This window comes from Balaenoptera physalus (assembly GCF_965194825.1).
Source record: "Balaenoptera physalus genome assembly, chromosome: 13".
NCBI classification, from domain to species: domain Eukaryota; kingdom Metazoa; phylum Chordata; class Mammalia; order Artiodactyla; family Balaenopteridae; genus Balaenoptera; species Balaenoptera physalus.
Window position 1 is genome coordinate 96,977,633 of NC_138892.1, and position 23,894 is coordinate 97,001,526.

The following is a 23,894-nucleotide window of genomic DNA, read 5'->3' on the forward strand; positions in this document are numbered from 1 at the left end:
AATTAATCTTTAAAAAACAAAAAAAAAGACACATACACCCCAGTGTTCATTGCAGCACTATTTACAATAGCCAGGTCATGGTAGCAACCTAAATGTCCATTGACAGACGAATGGATAAAGAAGATGTGGTACATATATACAATGGAATATTACTCAGCCCTAAAAAGGAAAAAATTGGGTCATTTGTAGAGACGTGGATGGACCTAGAGACTGTCATACAGAGTGAAGTCAGAAAGAGAAAAACAAATATCATATATTAACACATGTATGTGGAATCTAGAAAAATGGTACAGATGAAGTGGTTTGCAAGGCAGAAATAGAGACACAGATGTAGAGAACAAACGTATGGACACCAAGGGGGGAAAGTGGAGGGGGGGTGGTGGTGGGATGAATCGGGAGATTGGGATTGACATGTATACACTGATGTGGATAAAATAGATAACTAATAAGAACCTGCTGTATAAAAAAATAAAATTAAATTTAAAAAAAAGTGGAAGGTTGGGTTTCACTTCTATAGAGTGAACATTAAAGGTTATTCATGGCGGGTGGGGAGGTACTCTGCCTGTGTGTGGCAGGAGGTACATGGGAGCTCTCGTACCTCCTGCTCAATTTTTCTGTAAACGTAAAACTTCTCTTAAAAAAAAAAAGTCTGTTAAAAAAATATATCCAAGTAGGAGTAAAACAGGGTACCCATGTAGGGTCTTCCTTGGACCACATTTTGACACAAATAATAGTTAACATTTACTGAGTTTTTAACTATATGATAGATGCTGTGCTGTGTGATTCACATGCCATAGCCAAGACTGCAACTGGTCACCACATATGTTCTTCTCAATTTTTAGCTGGGTATTTGGTTCCCTTGAATAAAGCCTTTATTTTCTTCTAGCTTCCCTTGCAGGTGGGTGTGCCAAGTAACTAAATGCACAACTAGAATTGGTGAGTACTTTTTTCTCTGGACAGTGTACTCAAAGGAAGAGAGCATACCTTTTTGCCTCTTCCTCTTAATAGCTTTGCAATTCTGCCATACTCCCACACCTAGCTGAAAGGAATGCTTTCATAGTGTTGCATAGAACTAAGTTTTAACCAATAGTTATAAGCAAAAGTGAAATTGAGCAGGACCCTGTGGGGCTCCTAGGCATGGAAGCCTTCCTGTGTCCCCCATTTCTTTTTTGTAGGAAATCGGCTTCAGCCTCTATGACCTTCCCTGTGTTCCAAAGTGCAGATTCAAACAGTTGCTAATCAGGGAAGGGAGGGGATGCAGAGACAAGGGAGGAGCAGTCAAGAAACAATAGTTCAGTCTTGGGACAGAGTCCTGGTTCCACCTCAAGGGATACACATAACAATATCTTTGAGCTCTTTTGCAGAACTAAAACCCCCAACAAGGACTTCCCTGTTGATGCAGTGATTAAGACTCCGTTCTCCCAATGCAGGGGGCCCAGGTTCGATCCCCAGTCAGGGAACTAGATCCTACATGCATGCCGCAACTAAAAGAGTTCACATGCCACAACTAAGGAGCCCTCAAGCTGCAACTAAGGAGCCCGCCTGCCACAACTAAGACCTGGTGCAACCAAATAAATAAATAAATAACAACAACAACAAAAAACCCAACAAATGGAAGATGTTAACTACTTGATAAACCATTCTTCATTCCAGAGAGAAGGTCACGGTTTAATCACCTCAAAAACCACAGAAGCTCCTCAGGAGGCCACCTGAGGCCAGATTAAGGGAATGCAGGCCCTGCACAAACCTTGATCCGTATTAGCAACCCTGCCCTTGAACTATTGCTATAAAACTCCTCACCAGATCCCCCCAGGTGGGGACACACAGTTCTTAAGGGCATGAGCCTGCTGTGTCCTCCTTTGCCTGACAAAGCAATAAAGCTATTCTTTTCTACTTCATCCAAAACTCTGTCTCCAAGATTTGATTTAGGACAGGTGCACAGAGGCCAAGTTTTTGACATCAAAAGTAGTTTCACGTACACTTCTGGAAAATTGTCTTTAAAAAGAGGAGGCATGATCTTCTTCACACATTTCTTCTTTCTACTACCTAGAAGCTCCAAATTTTTAAATTTATTTTATTTATTTTTGGCTGCATAGGGTCTTTGTTGCTGTGTGCAGGCTTTCTCTAGTTGCGGCGAGTGGGGGCGACTCTTTATTGCAGTGCCTGGGCTTCTCACTGAGGTGGCTTTTCGTGTTGCGGAGCATGGACTCTAGGATCACAGGCTCCAGTAGTTGTGGCTCGCAGGCTCTAGAGCACAGGCTCAGTAGTTGTGGAGCATGGGGTTAGTTGCTCTGCAGCATGTGGTATCCTCCTGGACCAGGGCTGGAACCTGTGTCCCCTGAATTGGCAGGCGGATTCTTAACCACTGTGCCATGAGGGAAGCCCTAGAAGCTCCAGATTTTGAGAAGGTTTTGAGGATGGAAGAGCAACAAGATAGAAAAATGGGTCCGTAAGGACTGGAACTGCTTTCAGACCCTGCCCCGTTCACTTCCAACATAATATATATGAAAGAGAAAAACTTCCATCTGACTGAACTATCTATTGATTTTAGGTTTCTGTGTTTCATGCTAAATGGATTCACAATAAACACAGGATTAAATACTTAGAAGTGGGGTACTGCATCGAACAAAAAAAAATATATCATAAATGGTACTGGCTTAGAAGTTGAGCAGCAGGTGGTATAGACTCAATATGGCAGGCTGATCTTTGGTGACAAACATTCCCCTGCTTTAGCTTGAAAAGGAGACCATGTACTGACTGAGGCTGTAGCTTTAGGGGAAATGATAGGAAAGATGAATACTTCTGTGTGTCTTGACTGCTTCTTGACACTTTCAGCAAAGCCTTACAGGCTAGAGTTGGGCAGTATAGTAACAGAGATTGACGAGACTACAGCTTTGCTAAAAGAATTGCTATCTGTCTGAGGCCTGCAATCTAAGTTGATAATTTGGGACTTTGCAGGGATGAAAGCAGGGATGAAACTACTTCTGCACCCCAAACTGAACCAGTTATAAGCAGTGGCTAAAATCCAGCAGTTTTAGCAGATCAATTGCTAGCGAACAGCAGATTAAGGGTTCTTTCTTCTGACTCATCTGTTTTAAATGACTATGCGGTAACTCCATTAAATTTAGAGAGAAATGGATGGGCAGAATAATACAACCAATAAGTAAAAGACCAGTATTCAGGCTTAAAAAACAATGTCTAAACAAGATCTTGGCTGTGATTACAAGGACAGGGAATTGACTGAAAGTAAATAAAAAGGAATTCCTATTTGAAAGAATTATGTTGCCTGCAAGGAGGAACTTCTGAGAGAGCAAAGCTAGGGGCCATGAGGACTGTATTAGTCTTCTAGGGCTGCCATAACAAAATACCACTGACTGGGGGCTTAAACAACAGAAATGTATTTTCTCACATTTCTGGAGGCGAGAAGCCTAGGATCAAGGTGTTAACAGGTTTGGCTTCTTCTGAGGCAGCTCTCCTTGGTGTGTAGACAGCTACCTTCTTGCTGTGTCCTCACATGGCCTTGCCTCTGGTGTCTCTTTTTTGAAGGACACCAGTCATATTGGATTAAGGCACCACCCTTTTAACCTTGATTACCTCCTTAAAGGCCCTATTTCCAATACAATCACATTGGGGGTTAGGACTTCAACATACAAATTTGGGGAAAACACAGTTCAGTCCATAACAAGGACAGCAAGTGAAGGAGTTCATCACCAAGAGCAGAACCAGGGAATACTGGTAGGCTAATCAAGGAACTCCATTCCCAGGCCAGGGAGTCTCCTAATTCCTGCCCAACAGGGTTTGATCATTTCTATGGACTGGTGCGAGTGAGTGCTGTGTGAATGTTTCCTATTTTTCCTTATCCAATTGGAATTTTTTCTTTTTTTTAATAAATTTATTTTATTTATTTATTTTTGGCTGCATTGGGTCTTCGTTGCTGCGCGCGGGCTTTCTCTAGTTGCGGCGAGCAGGGGCTACTCTGTTGCAGTGCGTGGGCTTCTCATTGCAGTGGCTTCTCTTGTTGTGGAACACGGGCTCTAGGCACACGGGCTTCAGTAGTTGTAGCACATGGGCTCAGTAGTTGTGGCTCACGGGCTCTAGAGCTCAGGCTCAGTAGCTGTGGCGCACGGGCTTAGCTTCTCTGCAGCATGTGGGATCTTCCCGGAACAGGGCTCGAACCCGTGTCCCCTGCATTGGCAGGCAGATTCTTAACCACTGTGCCACCAGGGAAGCCCCCATTGGAATTTTAATTAAGGTTATTCCATTCCTGTTTTACCATTATATCAATATATTGAGTATGAGTGAGGGGGGAGGGAAAATGACTTTTAGTTTATGGATTTCTGGACTGTGAGTGGCTACGACGTGCCATGATAGAGATGACTGGATATCGCCCAGAGTTTCCAGACTTTGAGCTTAATGCAGTAACCAATGGCACCTTGGACTTATATCTCGAAGAGACAAGGTCTCTATGTGGAAAGAAGGAGCATGTGGATGAGTGGTCTGTGGCAAGGATAGCTATTTGTCCCCTGATACCTGCTTTCTCACTCCTTCAGGTTTTAGCTGAATATAAGATTTCCTGAAATAAAGATTTCATTTCCCAGAATCCCTTGTAGCTGTGTGACTTTTCTTGGAAGTGTTTTTGAAAAGAATGAACAAACCCTACTTTACTTTTTTTCTCCTTCCTGCTGGCTGGAATGAGGACATGAATTTTGGAGTTTTATTACCCATATTACACTATAAAGTTGCCTGCTATGGATAGCAGTGCAAAAGAAGAGCTAAAGAGCTAGATTCTTGTTATTGTGGACTGACTACTGATAGGCTGTTTTTTTTGTTTTTTGTTAAAGTTTTTTTTTTTTTTTTAATTATTTTTGGCTGTGTTGGATCTTCATTTCTGTGCGAGGGCTTTCTCCAGTTGCGGCAAACGGGGGCCACTCTTCATCGCGGTGCGCGGCCCTCTCACCGTCGCGGCCTCTCCTGTTGCGGAGCACAGGCTCCAGACACACAGGCTCAGCAGTTGTGGCTCACGGGCCCAGCTGCTCCGCGGCATGCGGGATCTTCCCAGACCAGGGCTCGAACCCGTGTCCCCTGCATTAACAGGCAGATTCCCAACCACTGCGCCACCAGGGAAGCCCAGGCTGTTTTTATATGAGACAGAAATAAGCTATATTTTTTTTTTCTCCCCAATAATATTTTTGTCGGTTACATGTCAAAATTATAATATTTTGAATGTTTTCCATCAAATAAAATATTCAAATTATTTTCATCCATTACTCTTTATTTTTTAAAACATGGCTATTAGAAAATGTCAAATTACAAATGTGGCTCAAATTATAATTGTATTGGATAGCACTGTTTTAATTTTAGCTCTTCTGTTTAGGTTTATGCTTCAGGTTAGTTTTTGTATATGGTCTTGTTCTTTTCCTTGTGTCTGTTTTTTCCAACATCATTTGTGGGAAAGACTATCCTTTCCCCATTGAATTACCCTTACTCCTTTTTCGTGAGGAGATATGTGCAGTTCTATTGATACGCTCTTTGTTCTATTGCATTGATCTGTACTATCCTTATTCCAATACCACTTTGTTTGGAGTACCTGAGCTAAAGTTTGTACCTCTATTTTCCCTCACCACTTTCTCTCCTCCCCGAATCCACTCCCCTCTGGCAACCACCTATTTCTTCTCTGTATATATGACTCTGTTTCTGTTTAGTTATGTTTGTTCATTTGTTTTGTTTTTTAGATGCCACATATAAGTGATAACGTACAGCACTTGTCTTTCTCTGTCTGACTTATTTCACTTAGCATAATACCTTCTGAGTCCGTCCATGTTGTTGCAAATGGCAAGATTTCATTCTTTTTAAGGCTGAGTAATATACCACATCTTCTTTATTCATTCATCTATTGGTGGGCACTTAGGTTGCTTCCATATATTGGCTATTATAAATAATGCTGCATTGAACATAGGTGTTTATATATATTTTCAAATTAGTCTTTTCATTTTGCTCGGATAAATACCCAGAAGTGGAATTGCTGGATCATATGGTATTTCCATTTTTAATTTTTTGAGGAATCTCCATGGAGTTTTCCATATTGGCTACACCAATTTACATTTCCACTAACACTGCACATGGGTTCCCTTTTCTCCACACCCTCACCAACACTTTTTATTTGTTGTCTTTTTGATAATAGCCATTCTAGCAGGTGTGAGGTGGTATCTCATTCTGGTTTTGATTTGCAAGAAATAAACTATACTTTTAAAGCCAGTATTATTTGAGGTATGTTGGATTGTTCTGTTGTCAATTTGGCTAATCCGGCAGTGCATTTCCCAGAATCCCTTTCCCTGTATGACTGCAGGTTAGAGTTGACCACAAGAGGAATTTGCTCATGATTTGAGAGGCAGAAGTGAAACAGTAGTCATGTCTCTCTGAAGGTCTTCATGGTGATGAGCAAATGTCAAGGTGCTCAAGTGCCTCTAGGTTGTCCAGTCTTCTCTGTTCTATGCTAGACTCTTCTTCCCAGCCGCTAGCCCTGCTGATCAACAGCAGTTGTAGGCCCACCACCAGACACGTAGCAGTGGACACACAGAGGTTATAGTTACGGAGAGGCAGAGCTTCCCATAGGGTGCTTCGTGAGCTCCCCATTCACAGTTCTACACTGGCTGATGGATGTGTTTGGCTTCTCAGATTTCCTTGTAAGCTTCCACTTGTCCACGCACTCCAGGGCTTCAGGAGGATTGCTTATGGCGACTGTTCCTCCAACTTCCCCTTCCAGATCTTTACTTCCTCAGCTCCTCCCACAGCCGTGTAATCTGAGTTCCTTGTCTAATAATACACACAGTGGCTGTGTTCTTTCACTGAACCCTGATTGATACTTTAAGTTTTAAGACATATGTAGATCAAGTTTATCCCAACCGAGTCACATACATCATCACATTAAATCTTCCTAAGAACCATAGGAAGGTAGCACTGTTATTATGTCCATTTTACGGATGTGAAAACAGGTTTAAAGAAGTTAAGTAACAGGACTTCCCTGGCGGTCTACTGGTTAAGATTCTGGGCTTCCACTGCAGGGGGCACGGGTTCGATCCCTGGTCAGGGAACTAAGATCCCTCATGCCACGGGTGTGGCACGGCCAAAAAAAAAGTTAAGTAATATTCTCATTGTCATGCAGGTGAAGCCAAGTTTGTAACCCACTCTACATGCTAGAGCCCAAGAGCTTAAGCCCAAGACCTTAGTACATATCCACTTACTGTCCAGGAGTTCTACTCTGATTCTTTTTTTTTTTTTTTTCTATTCTGATTCTTATCCTTTCTTGCTTTAGTGGTTTTATGTTGAAAGTCAATCACACTACCTGATCAGACAACCATATTTTACAAGCAACAATCAATAAAGATTGCCAATATGTTATCAGGATTTAGTTAACAGCTTGGGAAAGAATCAGTTTTATTGAAAGTCTGTTCATCTATCTCCATTTCAGGTCCCCAAAAGCAAAACCCCTGGTTAGGTAAAGCTCCACTCCAAGCCAGTTCTAGGGTCTGTTTTTCATTTTGTTTAATGATTAAAAGCTGAGGAAAGATTAATGCCACAGCCTTAGCATATTACCTACGGAAGCAGAGACTTTAGGCTAAGTTGCCACAATCAGTTTATGTGTGTGTGTGTGTGTGTGTGTGTGTGTGTGTGTGCCAAAAGAAGCATTAATTCTCATAATTTTTATTAAATCATCCTGAATCAAGAGTTTCAAAACAACCTATTTTTTCAGTATTTTTGCAGATTATATTCCTTTATACGTTATTACAAGATAATGGGTATAATCCTTGTACTCTACAGTAAATCCTTGTTGCTTATCTATTCTATATGTAGTAGTTTGTATGTGTTAATCTTATACCTCTAATTTGTCCCTCCCCTCTTCTCTTCACCCCACAAAAGTTTCTTTTCTACGTCTGTGAGTCTGTTTCTGCTTTGTATATACATTCATTTGTATTATTTTTTTAGATTCCACATATAAGTGATATAATATAGTGTTTGTCTTTCTCTGTCTGACATATTTCACCATGCATAATATTCTCTAGGTCCATCCATGTTGCTGCAAATGGCAGTATTTCATTCTTTTTTATGACTAATATTCCATTGTGTATATATATATATATATATATATACCACATCTTCTTAATTCAGTCATCTGTTGTTGGGCACTTTGGTTACTCCACATCTTGGCTATTGTAAATAGTGCTGCAGTGAACATTGGGCTGCATGTAGCTTTTCAAATTAGTGTTTTCATTTTTTCAAGATAAATACCCAGGAGTGGAATTGCTGGATCATATGGTGGTTCTATTTCTAACTATTTTAAGGAACCTCCATATTGTTTTCCATAGTGGCTGCACCAATTTACATTACCACCAACAGTTTACAAAGGTTCCCTTTTCTCTACATCCTCTCCAACATTTGTTATTTGTAGGCTTTTTGGTGATAGACATTCTGACGTGGGTGACATCATACCTCATTGTGGTCTTGATTTGCATTTCTCTAATAACTGGTGATATTTAGCGACTTTCATGTGCCTGTGCATGTCTTCTTTGGAAAAATGTTTATTCAAGTCTTCTGCCCATTTTTCAATTGGATTTTTTTATTTTTTATTTTTTTGATACCGCGTTGTACGAGCGGTTTGTATATTTTGGCTATTTTGGCTCTTGTCAGTCGCATCATTTGCAAATATTTTCTCCCATTCACTAAGTTGTCTTTTTGTTTTGTTGATGGTTTCCTTTGCTGTGCAAAAGCTTTTAAGCTTTTGTCAAATGCTTTTTCTGCATCTATTGGATGATCATGTTGTTTTCATCTTTCCTTTCGTTAATGTGGTGTATCACATTGATTGATTTGTATAGGTTGAACCATCTTTGTGATCCTGGAATAAATCCCACTCAATCATGGTGTATGATCCTTTTTATGTATTGTTGGATTTGGTTTGCTAATATTTTGTTAAGGATTTTTGCATCTATATTCATCAGAGTTATTGGCCTGTAGTTTTCTTTTTTGGTAGGGTCTTTATCTGGTTTTGATATCAGGGTAATGGTGATCTTGTAGAATGAATTTAGGAATGTTCCTTTGTCTTCAATTTTTCGGAATAGTTTGAGAAGGATAAGTATAAGTTCTTCATTATATAAAGCAACCTAACTCTTTAGAGAAGACACATTTGGCAATAGACACATTTGCATACATTATGGCTCTTTGTCTTGACATTTTAGTGTGTATTTCCTAGGAACAAGGATGTTCTGTTATGAAAGCACTGTACAGTTATCCAATTCAAAAATTTGACATTGATACTTTATTCTAGGAATCATATTCTGATTTTGTCTCAGTAATGCCCTTTATGTTACATTTTTTATTTTGAGGATGGAATCCAAGATCACATATTGCATTTAGTTGTCATGTTTCTTTAGTCTCCTTCGATCTGGAAAAATTCCTTAGTCTTTGCTTTCGTAACATTGACATTTTTAAAGAATCTATTATATTTTGCAGAATGTTTCTCAGTTTGGGTTTGTCTGATGTTTCCTCATGATTTGATTCAGGTTATGCATTCCCGACTGGAGAATAATAAAAGCGATAAGTCTTCCTCAGGATATCAGATCGGGTGGGAACACTAATACTTCGTTTTATTTTCATTGTTTTCTACTGTGGTGCATATAATTTTCTCTCCCCAAATCCAGCCCCAATCAATTCTGAAATAACAGGTCAGAGCCTGACATTGGGGTGTAAATGAAAATGAAGTCAGAAGTATGGTACCTTTGTGGGATTTACTATATACACATACTCACAGGGAAGGGAGAAAGAAGGCACGCAACATGGAGAATTGCTACAAGGTACTTTTGAATTCTCTTAGATCTCAGTACTTTATAGGGAATCTGAGGCCTCATTTTCTTGGCCAGTGTGGAAGATACCATCAGCACCATGCTCATTTCCCTACTACTTACTGTTTCTATACATGCAGACAGTGGCTTTCTCTCAGCCTAGGTGCAGAGCAGGTTCTAAGTGCTGGGGAGTTAACACCCTTGGGAAAAACCCTCAGCAAGTGACTGATAAGAATGAGAGAATAAATACCTCAGCTTCCTCTCCAGCTGGTGGGATACCTCTCAGGGGTTCCCAGCATGATTCAGCCTCAGCTAGCCCCAAGGGTAACTTGCTAATTACTGCCTTACCTCTCCTTTCCCAGTCAAGTCTTCCTAGGATCACCTCTCAAACTACTTGCATTGAAATCTTCTGTGTAGGGTCTGCTTCTAAAGAATCTGCCCTAAGCTCAGTTATGGGGCTGTCCCAAAATAATTGGCTAAAATTCTCCGTTTTATCAAGCTTGAAATTTTACCCATTAGAGATGCATATGAGGTGTCAGGTATTAAGTTGAGAAATTCAAATACCCCTTGCAGGATTAAAAATTGACTATCATTTTTTTTTTTCATATGTTAGGGAAAATTAGTTGGTTACATTGCTTTCCTCTTATTAATATTCAACCTGGCCTCAGTATTGCTCAGCAAAATCATTAAGCATCATGAAGTAAGTAAATTCCTACTGCCTCATTCTGGAGCAGGCCTAATAGAATTATCCATGTCAGAAGGAGTATGATATCAACCCTACAACTGCCATGTGGAGTTGAGAGACTGAATATACAAATGGACAATGACGGGACCATCTATAAAAATAGAACTCTGACCTGTAAGGGGGATCAGAACATGTCACTGAACATCAATATGTTTTGGCATATTGATAATTTTGACCTGAAGGCAATTGAGAAACAACAGATGTAGGAAGGACTCTCTGGCCTCCCCCTTTCTGCCTAAAAGTAGATCATAAATTTCCCATGAGAAAGGTGGCCTCCTGGTGCCAGGAAGAAGAGACCATTCTTATCACCAGAGACAGAGAGTCAACACCAAGATGAGGCTGCACAAACAAACCTTAGCAAAGTAACCCTTATCTTCCATTAGTTTCCCCCGTGTATTTATTTTGTAGTCACTTTCCCACAATTTACTGCCCAGAGAAGCGTAAACTCCTTTCCTTTGTCTAGTCATTTCACCACAATTTATAGCCCTTTGTTAAAATGGTATGTCAGCCTGTGAGTCTAACCACTTCTTTGGGGTTTCCAGTTCTCTCTGAAGCCCCCCGTACCATGTAAAAATATTAACATCAAATAAAACTTGTGTGCTTTTCTCCTCTTGATTGGTCTTTTGTCAGCTTAATTCTCAGAGCACAGGCACTGAACCTAAGAGGGTAGGAGAAAAGTTTTTTCTCCCCTACACCCATAACCTGAAGCTACCTGTCCCAGAAACCAATCCATTATTTACAATAACCAGCTCAGAAAGCCAGCACGCAAGTCAGACTTGTAGAAGTCAGATTGCTATCTCTAATGATAGTCCAGGAAACCAAACAATAACCCCTGTGACAACTAGCCCCATATGGCCAAGACTTGATTAATAATTGATAGCTTCCCGAATTTTTGTTTCCATTTCCAACTGCGGACCAACCAGAAAAAGCCATACATGCACACTAACCTATCGTGTAGGATGCCCCACTTCTAGTTAGCTTGCCTACCGTTTCCCCATGCCAATGGCCTTTATTTGGGGCATATTTGAAGCCTTCCCTTTTTTTCACTATGAAGTTTTCCCACTCCTCTGCCTGCCTTTGAGTCTTTGCCAAAACACGAGTGATAGCGGCTGATCCCCTTGCTATAGGTCTTTGTTTTTATTTCCACAGAATGCCCACCCTCGTAACTTGGGGCTAGTGTTTGAAGTTATTCCTTATCCTCTCCATCTATATTGCCCTAATATCAATGGCTTGCAGTTTTAGACTTCCAAATATAATGATGCTTTTCATCCCTGGGTAAGATTGCACTTTAATCTCAGCGAGACAGAATTTTAGGATACCAAGAGAAAAAGGCCATGGGATTTCACATGTCCTTTTCCCGCCATCAGATTTACTCACAAAAACAATATTTAGATTTTACCAGTACTGCTTTTGTCCCTTATCCTTTGCTTGAAGGTGGGAATCTACAATTGTGTGAAGTTTCCTAGTCTCCTAATATAGTTCTGCACCCTCAGTGTCTGAAGGCTGAAGACTCTTGAGTGGCTGCCTGCAGCTTTACTATTGAGTGTCTTCAGAGAACCTTCCAAGGGAGGTGAGAGAGTGTCTCGACCATGTTAGGTCCACGTGGTGTAACTGCCTTACAACCTCTCAGGCTGGTGATTTACTTATTTGTTCTCAGCCCTCATTCTCACACTTGTGTGCTCTGCTGGACATTGTAAGGTGCTCATATTCTGTAACTTACATATATCCAATGATTTTTGGTCAGATCCTGCCAATGGAGGGAGATTAAAAGCAAGAGGAGGGGAGATGTAACTCTCTTTTTCCAGTTTCAAACAGTGGTTGAAACAACAAAGACTGCACCAGTGATAAAAGAATGGAGGTGGCAATAGTACTGGTGGCAGAGGCAACAGTAGCAGTGATGTCTGGGGCAGGGAAAACTGCAGTGACTCGATCAGCAGCCGATGGTTGCAGGTTCCTGGGCTGCAGCTCAGGCAGCTGGGCTCCAATAACAGAAACCTCACCTGCACACACCCTTGGCCTCTGCTTAATGATTTTGCTCTCCTAGCCTGGGAATGGTAGTGTTGATTACTCAAAGGTCACTTTCCCCTCTCCAGACTTCCCAACAAGTTTAACCAATTCCTTTATTTAAATATCTTCTGGTTGAAATAACTAAATTGGTTCTTGTTTTCCTAATTGCGTAATAATGGTAAAGATACTCAGTGGAGACATTCAATTAGAATTCTTCCCAAAGTGAAATCTGTGTGCATCTTTCTTTTGTTCTCTTTGGGATATAAAGGGACAAGTTTCTCTCTTATCCCTTTGGGAAGATATTTGCCTTAGAGAAAGAGCCTCAGGCAGTGGATTTGCATAGATCATTCATTCTTTCTTAGTGCAGATATGTAAACATATTTCATAAAAAGACTCTCATGACCTTGACCTACTTTGCTTAAGAATAACATGCATGATATTTTAGTACTCTTTGTTGATAAATTTTAAAAATATAAACAATAAAACAATAAACATTAAAAAAAATTATTACCAGGGCTGAGCTCCATGTGGAGATCTTCCGGGATATCTCCCATAACACAGGTTTTTCCCAATCAGTAGTCTGAGTTATGGTGAAGGGTTGTAAGATAAATTAACATCTGTCATTCTCAAACACGAGTTTCCCTCTGTATGAAGTCCACTTATGCACTGGTGTGGAAGCACTGTTTTTTGTTTTTGTTTTAAATACTTCTTTGGCAATAAGAATAATGCCCTAAGCCTATGAGTCTCTCCTCATCCTTGCAGCCCTGACCATCCTGGCCCCCCGCCCTGGAACCTCCCAGACCTTCCTAAATTCAAGCAGCTAAAGGGTAAATGACCCTGCTTCAGAACTGTGACCAGTGTCCTTTCTGATTGGTTGATGTCCATGCCAGTCACTACTGGGCTGGGCTCTGGCGCCACTTGTCTAGCCCACATCTACAAGGCACCTGCCTTGGTGAGAGTTGGGTCCTAAGCCCAGTGGGGAAGACTGGGCCTCGGATGTGGCTCTGGCACTCCAGCATCCAAGACCCAGGATACACCTAAGAATCCCCTGTTGATGGTCCCGAGTGACCCTCATACAACTGCTTTTGGGAGCTGTAGTCTCTGTAGAATCTTAGCTTTGAGCGAAAAAAGGAGAGAAAAATGCAGTGGGCAGGTCATAGCAGGGGCAAATGTAGCCATGGATAGATAGAGCTCTGTACTTTCTGCTGGCGTTGCAGATACTCTCAAAACAGAGGGGAAGATGCAGGAAAAGGCAAGGCTCTTGGAGTCAGGTTGGAGCCAAGAGTGATCTGAGGTATAGAAACCACTTTTTAATATTCATGTTGAATTTCATATCCATTTAAGGGTGATGAATTCATTAAAACTCATGGAATGCCCATTGATGAAGAACATTAATTTTATCAATAAAAATGTTAACTAATACGTTTTCTCTGTGTCAGGTTCTAGTCTAAAAGTATATTAACTCATTTAAGAAATCATCATCAATCACATTTTTTTTAAATAATTCTTTTTTTTTAAAATTTTACTTATTATTTTTGGCTTCATTGCTCCACGCGGGTTTTCTCTAGTTGCGGCGAGCAGGGGCTACCCTTCATTGCGGTCCACGGGCTTCTTATTGCGGTGGCTTCTCCTGTTGTGGAGCACGGGGTCTAGGAGCGCGGGCTTCAGTAGCTGTGGCTCACAGGCTCAGTAGTTGTGGCGCATGGGCTTAGTTGCTCCGCGGCATGTGGGATCTTCCCAGACCAGGGATTGAACCCACGTCCCCTGCATTGGCAGGCGGATTCTTAACCATTGTGCCACCAGGGAAGTCCCCAATCATATTTTTAAAATGAGAAAATTGAGGCATAGAAAATAATTTAAGATTTATTTGACCAGCCAGCATTTGAACCCAGGCAACCTAACCTGGCACATGAGCACACATTAATTGCCACCTTTCATCTGGCCTGAAGGATTATCTTTGTCTTATTTTTAAGTGGTGTTGCCTCTCTGATTGTTGATAATATGTATATTGATTATATAAAAATTAATTATTATTAAAAATGTTTTACTAGAAAAATTTTGAATAGAATGGCTTTTAGTTCAGCAGAAACTGAGAAATCAGCACCGTGAAAAACACTGCTGGTGTTAAGAAAAATTGAAAGCTTATTTATATTACAAGCCACTTGATGCCTATCAATTCAATTAAAATGTTGGAAAAATTTTATGGCAGTTCTGTCCATGGAATCATGACTCATACTGGAGCATCTTTTAGCTAGGGAGAGCTGCATCAAAGAGTAACACCAAATATTTTGAAAAATCAACAAATTACTTGGAAATTAGAATAATTTGAAGAACAATCTGCACCCAGCTTTTATCCTATGGTACACAGTTCTACACAGACACATCCATACCTACAAGGATAAAAAGTTTTATACAGATACACACACACACACATATATATATATATACACATATACACACATATCTTTTATAAATAAAAAGTTTTATACAGATATACACACACATATATATACATATATCCTTTATAATTTAGAAATGGAAATTATATTTAATTTTTTTACATTTATATATTGATATATATGTTAATTTACAATACCTATAGATGATCACATATGCTGAATATCAACTCCAGTTGCAAATATCAGCCAACCTCATCTCAAACATGCGAAAATAGTCAGTGAAGAAATTTATTTTTTCTCGCATAACTAGTAGTCCAGGGTAGGTTGCAGGCTTAGTAGCGCCATCAAGGGCCTTTCCACATCTGCTCTGTTTTCCTCAGCATGAGAGGACCCTTAGGCGGGAGCCCCTCATAATCTCAGCACAGCCTTCCTGCTGTTCCATCTGTGTTGGTTTAAAACATACCTACAAATTTTGTAATATTCCTCCCTGCAAAGTGGAGCATAATCCCCCTCCTCTTAAATGTGGGCTTCATTTAGTGATGCAGTTTTTACGAACAGAATGTCATGGAAACGACAGCGTGTTGCTCCTGAAATTAGGACATAAAGGCATTGTGGTTTCCTCCGTATACTTTCTCTCGGATCACTTACTCTGGGGAAAGCCAGCTACCATGTCATGAGGACACTCAATTAACCCTATGGAAAGGTCCACAAGGCAAGTAACAAGCCTCCTGCCAAGAACCAGCAATGAACTGAGACCTGCTGCCAACAGCCATGTGAGGGCACCATCTTAGAAGTAAATCTCCTAGCTCTGGTCAAGCCTTCAGATGACTGCAGCCCTAGCAAATATCTCAACCACAACTTCATGAGAGATCCTGAGCCAGAGCCACCCAGCTAAGCTGCTCCTGAATTCCTGACTTACACTGTGGAATACTAAATATTCGAGATAATAAATGTAAATTGCAACATAGTGCTAGATAACTAGTGTCATATCTATATATGACAACAGTTAGGGGAAGAAAGGAGTAACTCTTCTCTTTCTCTCTTTTTTTTAAATTCTTTTGAGAAACTTTTCTGAGGCTTCCCAGCAGACTTCTTTGTACATTTCACCGGCCAGACTTAGGTCACATTCCAATTTCTCAATCACTGACTGGTAAGAGAATATTACCATGATTGGCTTATGTTGAACAAGATCCACCACCCTGAGCTGGAGCTGGAGTCAGCTTCTCTGAAAACAGAAGACTGTATAGAGATAGTGACTTCTGTTGGGAAGGAAGTAGGGTACAGGAATGGACATTGAGGTGACTCAATCAAGATAGTCTAGAGCATGCTGTGTAACAAATAGCCACCAATTCTTAATGGCATAACACACCAAAAGTTCATTTCTCTCTCATCCTACCTACCAGTGTGGTTTGGCTAGAAGACTCCGGCTGAAAGAGGTTTTCAGCTCAACACTTGCTTCTGTGATCTCCCAGAGATGGGATGGGAAAGTGGTGAATGGTTTACTGCGTCCTAAAGCTTTTTCCTGGAAATGACACATACCACCTCCTCTCCTATCTTATTGACCAAAGTATGTATACCTAATTTCACAGTGATCAGATAATTCAATCTTATGTTGTGACCAGAAACTGGAAACGAGGAAATATTTGGTGAACACCACTGATGAGTTACCAGGAGAAAAGCAGTGTCTGAAAAAGCTGCTTGCTGGAGGGACCAGAAATTGGGGTTGTAGTATGAAAACAGACTTTCCACACTCTACCCTCCAACATTCGCAAACCTCTTAAGGAATCTCTCTTTTCCTGTTCTTTAAGAGCTGAAGTGGTTGAATAGATCAGATGTTAGGCACGTGGTACGGGAGAGATCCTAGCTTAATTGCTGGTGCTAGATCTTAGCATAGCATGTGTGAACAGGTCTTAGCAGACTAACTGAAAATTTCAGTGAAAACAGTATTGACTCAGCATCAGGTATTTAATCGCACTCTGATATCAGGTCCAATAATGTGTAATTGCGCTAATAAACCTAAAGTTATAAATAACATATTGAAATGTTAAAGTGCTGCAGTGTTGAGATCTGCAGGTCAGTAGCTCACTTTTTGCAGGATTCTTCATGCTTGTGAAGTGGCTCTTATTCTAACAAGATGCATGGAAGCCTCCTGGGCAAGGAAACAGATCAGTTCTCCTGCTAGGCTAGTCCTCTAGTTCCAGTCCTGCAAAGGTCCTGACCTACTGGACTTCAAGTTCCCCTCTTTGCCTTTATCATTTGAGTATTTTTTTTCCTTATTTTTTTTTTATTGTGGTAAAAGTCACATAATATAAAACATACTATTTTAACCATATTTAACTGTACAGTTCAGTGGCACTGAGTACATTCACATTGTTGTGCAACTCTCACCATCATCCATCTCCCGAATTTTTCGCCTTCCTAAACTGAAACTCTGTCCCCTTTAAACACTAACTCCCCACTCCCCCTCCCCCCGGCATCTACCAGTGTACTTCTGACTCTATGAATTTGACTATTCTAGGTACCTCATATAAGAGGAATTAAACAATATTTGTCTGCACCTAATGTACATTGGAATGCCTTTTTTTTTGGAATGCATTTTAAAGGCTAACTTAATATATGTCCTGCAAACAGATTGTACCTTCTTTTTTTCCCCTGTGCTATACAGTAGGCACTCACCAGCTGTCTACTTCATACATAGTAGTGTGCATATGTCAATCCCAATCTCCCAATCCATCCCATCCCCTCTCTCCCCTTGGTGTCCATATGTTTGTTCTCTATGTCTCTATTTCTGCTTTGCAAGTAGGTTCATCTGTACCATTTTTCTAAACTCCACATATATGCATTAATACACGATATTTGTTTTTCTCTTTCTGACTTACTTCACTCTGTATGACAGTCTCTAACCACGTCTCCACAAATGGCACAATTTTGTTCCTTTTTATGGCTGAGTAATATTCCATTGTACATAGGTACCACATCTTCTTTATCCATTCCTCTGTTGATGGACATTTAGGCTGCTTCCATGTCCTGGCTATTGTAAACAGTGCTGCACTGAACATTGGGGTGCATGTATTTTTTGGAATTATGGTTTTCTCCAGGTATATGCCCAGGAGTGGGATTACTGGGTCATATGGTAGTTCTATTTTTAGTTTTTTAAGGAACCTCCATACTGTTCTCCATAGTGGCTGTATCCATTTACATTCCCACCAACAGTGTAAGATGGTTCCCTTTTCTCCACACCCTCTGCAGCATTTATTTTTTGTAGATTTTTTGATGATGGCCATTCTGATTGGTATGAGGTGGTACCTCATTGTAGTTTTGATTTGCATTTCCCTAATAATTAGTGATGTTGAGCATTTTTCATGTGCCTCTTGGCCATCTGCATGTCTTCTTTCGAGAAAAGTCTATTTAGGTCTTCCACCCATTTTTTGATTGGATTGTTTGTTTTTTTGATATTGAGATGCATGAGCTGTTTGTATATTTTGGAGATTAATCCCTTGTCAGCTGCTTCATTTGCAAATATTTTCTCTCATTCTGAGGGTTGTCTTTTCATCTTGTTTATGGTCTCCTTTACTGTGCAAAAGCTTTTAAGTTTAATTAGGTCCCATTTGTTTATTTTTGTTTTTATTTTCATTACTCTAGGAGGTGGGTCAAAAAAGATCTTGCTGTGATTTATGTCAAAGAGTGTTCTGCCTATGTTTTCCTCTGAGAGTTTTAGAGTGTTCAGCCTTACATTTAGCTCTTTAATCCATTTTGAGTTTATTTGTGTGTATGGTGTTAGGGGGTGTTCTAGTTTCATTCTTTTACATGTAGCTGTCCAGTTTTCCCAGCACCACTTATTAGAGAGACTGTCTTTTCTCCTTTGTCATAGATTAGGTGACCATAGGTGCGTGGGTTTATCTCTGGGCTTTCTATCCTGTTCCATTGATCTATATTTCTGCTTTTCTGCCAGTACCATACTGTCTTGATTACTGTAGCTTTGTAGTTTAGTCTGAAGGCAGGGAGCCTGATTCCTCCAGCTCTGTTTTTCTTTCTCAAGATTGCTTTTGTTATTTGGGGTCTTTTGTGTTTCCATACAAGTTGTAAAAGTTTTTGTTCTAATTCTGTGAAAAATGCCATTGGTAATTTGATAGGGATTGCATTGAATCTGTAGATTGCTTTGGATAGTATAGTCATTTTCACAATATTTATTCTTCCAATCCAAGAACATGGTATATCTCTCCATCTGTTTGTGTCATCTTTGATTTCTTTCATCACTATCTTATAGTTTTCTGAGTACAGGTCTTTAGCCTCCTTAGGTAGGTTTATTCCTATTTGTTGAAATGGTAAATGGGATTGTTTCCTTAAATTCTCTTTCTGATCTTTAATTGCTACTGTATAGGAATGCAAGAGATTTCTGTACATTAATTTTGTATCCTGCAACTTTACCAAATTCATTGATTAGCACCAGTAGTTTTCTGGTGGCATCTTTAGGATTTTCTATGTATAGTATCATGTCATCTGCAAACAGTGACAGTTTTACTCCTTCTTTTCCAATTTGGATTACTTTTTCTTTTGAGTTTTTTTTATGTCTGCCTGAAAGCTGACTGACTGATAATCTGGAACTAAAACTAACTTCTGACTCCGAGCTCTGGTATCACTCTAGCTAACTCCATCTCATTTTTCAGCTTTTGACAAGAAGCTCTCCGATTATCTCACTGCTCCACCCAGGCTTACTCTGTTTTTCATGTCCTTTTCTCCTCCCACACACACCTTCTTGTTCCCATCTTTACAAAGCATGTATCATACCATTCTGCAATAGCTGACTTCCTGGGTATCTTCCTTCCCATCCTGTAAGCTCTTTGAAAGTAAGTTTCATGTTTTACATGATTTTTAAAATTCACAGGTTTAGTGTAGTGAAAAGTAACATAGTGCCTGATCGTTAAGAAGTGTTCAATGAATGTTGAATGAATATTTGATACTACAAGGATCAAATGTGGGGAGAGGGATTTTAAGTCCCTGAGTTCTAGGAATTTCCAACACTCTCAGAGTTTTTAGAAATTCACTGTAAAGATCCATTGTTTGTACTTCCTAAAGCAGGGTAAGCTAACAGTATCTGCTGAAATATTATTAACAGGGGAAAGGTCAACAAATTTAGGCCTTAATTTAGTATCAATAGTTCATCCAATTAACTCTTTACAACGGTGACACTGGCAGTGGTTCTCAACTTTGTTCCAAGTTGGGGGGGGGGGTGACACCTATCATTAAGTCATCCTCTGGCAGCAGAATCTCTGGGGATGGGGTAGAAAGTGTAGTTTGAAGAAGATCCTCAGGCAATTCCTATAAATTCACCTGGAGGAGAATGTGACCCATTTTCCTTCCTCCCCCATCACTGCACAAAGAGGCAATGTTGAGGCAGGCCAATCTGATTTTGGTCTTGGAGATTTTATGATGGATTGGGCTCCCTTGGGGCACCCAGAATCAGGTAGCAGGGCTTTTATTACCATGAGGTAGCTGAGCTCTTACTCCTTCTGGTTCGTAACTGTTTAAAAATTACATTATTTATAGGTGTGGGCTTTTATGGAAGATCGTTTGTTATTGAGCTTATAGTAACTTTTGTTCTTGGTCTTGCGGCTGGGGATTGACACCACGGTCCTGATGTCATCTTTAGGGAGGTCACGCCCTGGCTCAGCAAAGCTACAGTCTTCAATGCTACGGGTGTAGTCTGGCTGTAGATCACTTGAAAGCCTGGAGGAGTACAGTCACTGGTCGGCACACTGTCTTCTTTCAGCCTTCTGAGCAGGAGTTTCTGAACTGCTGGAGTGGAGACTTGCAGGGGTGGGGCTGGAATGTCTTTCTCATTCCTTCTCCTCCTCCCCTCCCCCTTCCTCGCCTCTGCTGTCCCCTCTCACTTTCCTCCCCCTTACCCTTCTTTCCCCTCCCCCTGCTCCGCCTCCTCCTTCACCTCCTCCTCCAGGCTGCGGTTGCTGGTTGCTGGCTGGGGGTGGGGGGGAGGGTGGCGAGTGGCTGGAAGCCCAGAGTGGGAGGGCTTGAGCCCAGGGAGACCTGGTAGCTCCCAGGCCCCTGAGCACGTGGACATCAACCCTGTTTCACATTATCTGTAGAATTATTATAAAATAGGCAAAAAGGCAGGGCCAGCTTCACAAGGCCTTCATAAAGGACGCAGCAGTGTTTTAATTATAGTTTTACGGACAGCCAGTTCATTCATGATTACTAATCTCCCATCTGTAAAATGGGGATAAAACAAAAGTTAAACAAATATTACCCCAAAATAGGAAGCTTGCGCAACAAAGCTGTGTTCATTTCCTGTGAATAGTGGAGAGGAAATAAGTAACTGCGCTTTGTTGATTTTATTCCAGCCAAATACAAAGACGGACCTTATACAACAAATGTTTTTCTTTGTTCTGGGCCCTGTAAAGAGTCATTTCTCTACAAAGAAAGGATCCCCTTTGTGCGTTCCCTGGCCCGACGGGCCGCGGGGATTACGAAGAGAAAGCTCTCTGGAGCTGTTTTCCTGGTTAGATACATTGTTCTGGAAAGCAGGCTGGGTTGCCATGGCTACGGCTCCCCAGAGGCCTCGCCCTGCCCCTTTCCACCCGGTCTGCCGGTGCTGTCTGCTAGTACCAGGGCAGTCCTGACTTCAAATGTTCCTCCCGCACAGCATGGAAATGGCAGGGAAATTCCAAACTATAATTCCCAGATGGCCTCTGGAACCCAGAGGCAGAAAAAAAATAATCCCTTGTACGGCAGCCCTGAACTGTCCTTGAAAAAACAGCCGTTAGATTGAAAGCTTGTTGAAGGCAGGAACCACGTCCTCATCGCTGAACCAATCCTTGCCTCTCACGTAACCATCTTACCCCCCAGCCGAAAGGAGGCTGACACACAGTAGGGTCTGGAAAAAAGTTTGTAACTATTTGCCAGGGAGGTGGCAGTTTAGCAGGGGGTTAAAAGCAAAGATTCAACCAGAATCTTGGTCTGCCACTTAATTTGATGAAATACCTAATCTCTCCAAGCTCCATTTTCCTCATCTCTAGAATGGGAGCGATAATGTCTAACTCCGAGGAATATGGTGAGTACTGAATAAGATAATTTAATGTATGAAACACTTGGTACTGTGTCTGGCTTATAGTAAGCTCTCAGTATTATGATTCTGATTATTACTGTTATCGTCATCGCTTCTATAGCCGCCTGCATGTTCTTGTGGGGAGAAACACTGTCCCCTACTAAAAAACAAACTGAAAAACCCCAAACAACAAAAAAACCTCTAGCAGAGTCTATAGCAGCCCTAGTCTAACAGTTAATGAAATGAATGTAAAAGTGCTGCGTAAGTTATTTGTGTAATAGCGTCAACTAGGACATGCTAGTGACAAGCTTCGTTTATGAAAGATTGTTGCACATAAATGATGCACAGCGGATGTGTTCCAATTGTCCACCCATACGTCTATGGTATAAAGATTAAAATAGCACGGTGACATCTTTTAGTTTGACCTTCTCCCTCTCCCCTCCCCCAATCTCTCAGGGGATTCTGAAACCCCACAGAGCCGGTTTTAATTGAGTGTGCATGTTCGTGTGTGTTCGTGTGTGTGTGAGAGAGATCCGTACGCTCACAGGGGTCCTCACAGCCCTCCCCGCACCAGGGCTGCCTTCCAATTCAAACAAGCCTTGGGGTCTGGAGACACTTATCTTGTGCCTCTGGAAGATTCTAAACATCCTTGGGATACTCAGGGGAAAGGGAGTTCAGCACCCCTACCCCGAAATCTGCCCTGCCCTGCCCCGCCCCCCCCCCCCAGCTAGGTCGGGACTTGGGCTCGAATTCCTAGGCAGCCTTTGGAGTTTGGCAAGGGGTGGGGCGGGTGGTCAGGAAATGTAACTGGTCCAGGAAGGCTCCGAGCCCAACCTGGCCGCAGGATGTGCACACCCTCGACAGCTGCGGACCACAGCTCAGACGGCTGGGCTCTCAGAGGAGCCACCTGAGGGTGGGACTAAACAGATGTCCCAGGTTCCGGCACCTGGGGGAGGGGAAGCGCGGTCAGGGGCGTCATTCCACGCTTACCTAATACTGCTGTGTCCCTCGGTTGAGAAGGTATGTACAGCTTGTATGTATTTTAGAGCACGAATGAAAAGAGCATGTGGACGGCACTGTCGTTAACGCACAGGGCCGCAGGAGCCTGGTAATTATATGTACAAGGGCCAAGTGTATGCACGGTGCTCCCAGGACACCTTTGTGCCGTGTATACTGAGGTTGTGCAATAATGCAGCAGAGGTGCGAAAAGGCGGTGTGAACTGCAGGGTGTGAAGTGTCCTTCCCTCTCCTTCAGACCCTCTCACACATTCTACCCCCTCCCCCCCCAGCACCCTCATTAAACCTCCGGACACATAATCCTCCCCTCCCCCACACCGCAGCCAGCTTTCTCTGAAAACTGATACCCTGAGGCCCTTTTCCCTTACCAGCCACAATTAGGGGCAGTAAGAGGGAAAATGCGGACTGGATCCAGGCACAGAGGCATTGCTCTGTCGTTTTTTCCTTCCGCAATAGGCCGCTGTTCCGGCTCCAGGCCTTATATTTTATCTGACTTTGCCACTCCAGGAAGCAGCTTTAGGCTCCTGCGGGTCCAGGCCAACTCCACTTCTTTCTGCAAAGTCCATTTTGTATTTTCCAGTTCACCCTCGTCAAGTCTCAGCCGAGGCTGTTGTTCTCAATCCAGCTCAGAAACTGGCTCAAACCGCCCTGAACTGGATTTGGTGGCTGTTGAGACAGTTTCTGCCTCTTTGTGAGGGCGGATCCGGCCTCATTTGCTCTTCAGTTTCCCTCCCTCCTGTTTTCCCAGAGTCACCACCAGCAATTCCCCTCCCCCCTGCCTCTCCAGTTTGGCATTTTTTTACCCTTCCCTGGGCCAAGGCCCCATGAAG

The 23,894-nt window shown here is 41.7% G+C and overlaps 1 protein-coding gene across 1 annotated transcript in view; it reads left to right on the plus strand.

The window, feature by feature from the left end:
* Nucleotides 1–10,069: 10,069 nt before the first annotated feature.
* The window catches only part of GRIN2B (glutamate ionotropic receptor NMDA type subunit 2B), a 651,979-nt gene continuing 638,154 nt past the window's right edge, over nucleotides 10,070–23,894 (plus strand). Inside the window, exon 1 of the mRNA XM_082421982.1 lies at nucleotides 10,070–23,067. The gene's annotated coding sequence lies outside the window, so the exon portion shown is untranslated. The remainder of the gene's footprint in view (nucleotides 23,068–23,894) is intronic.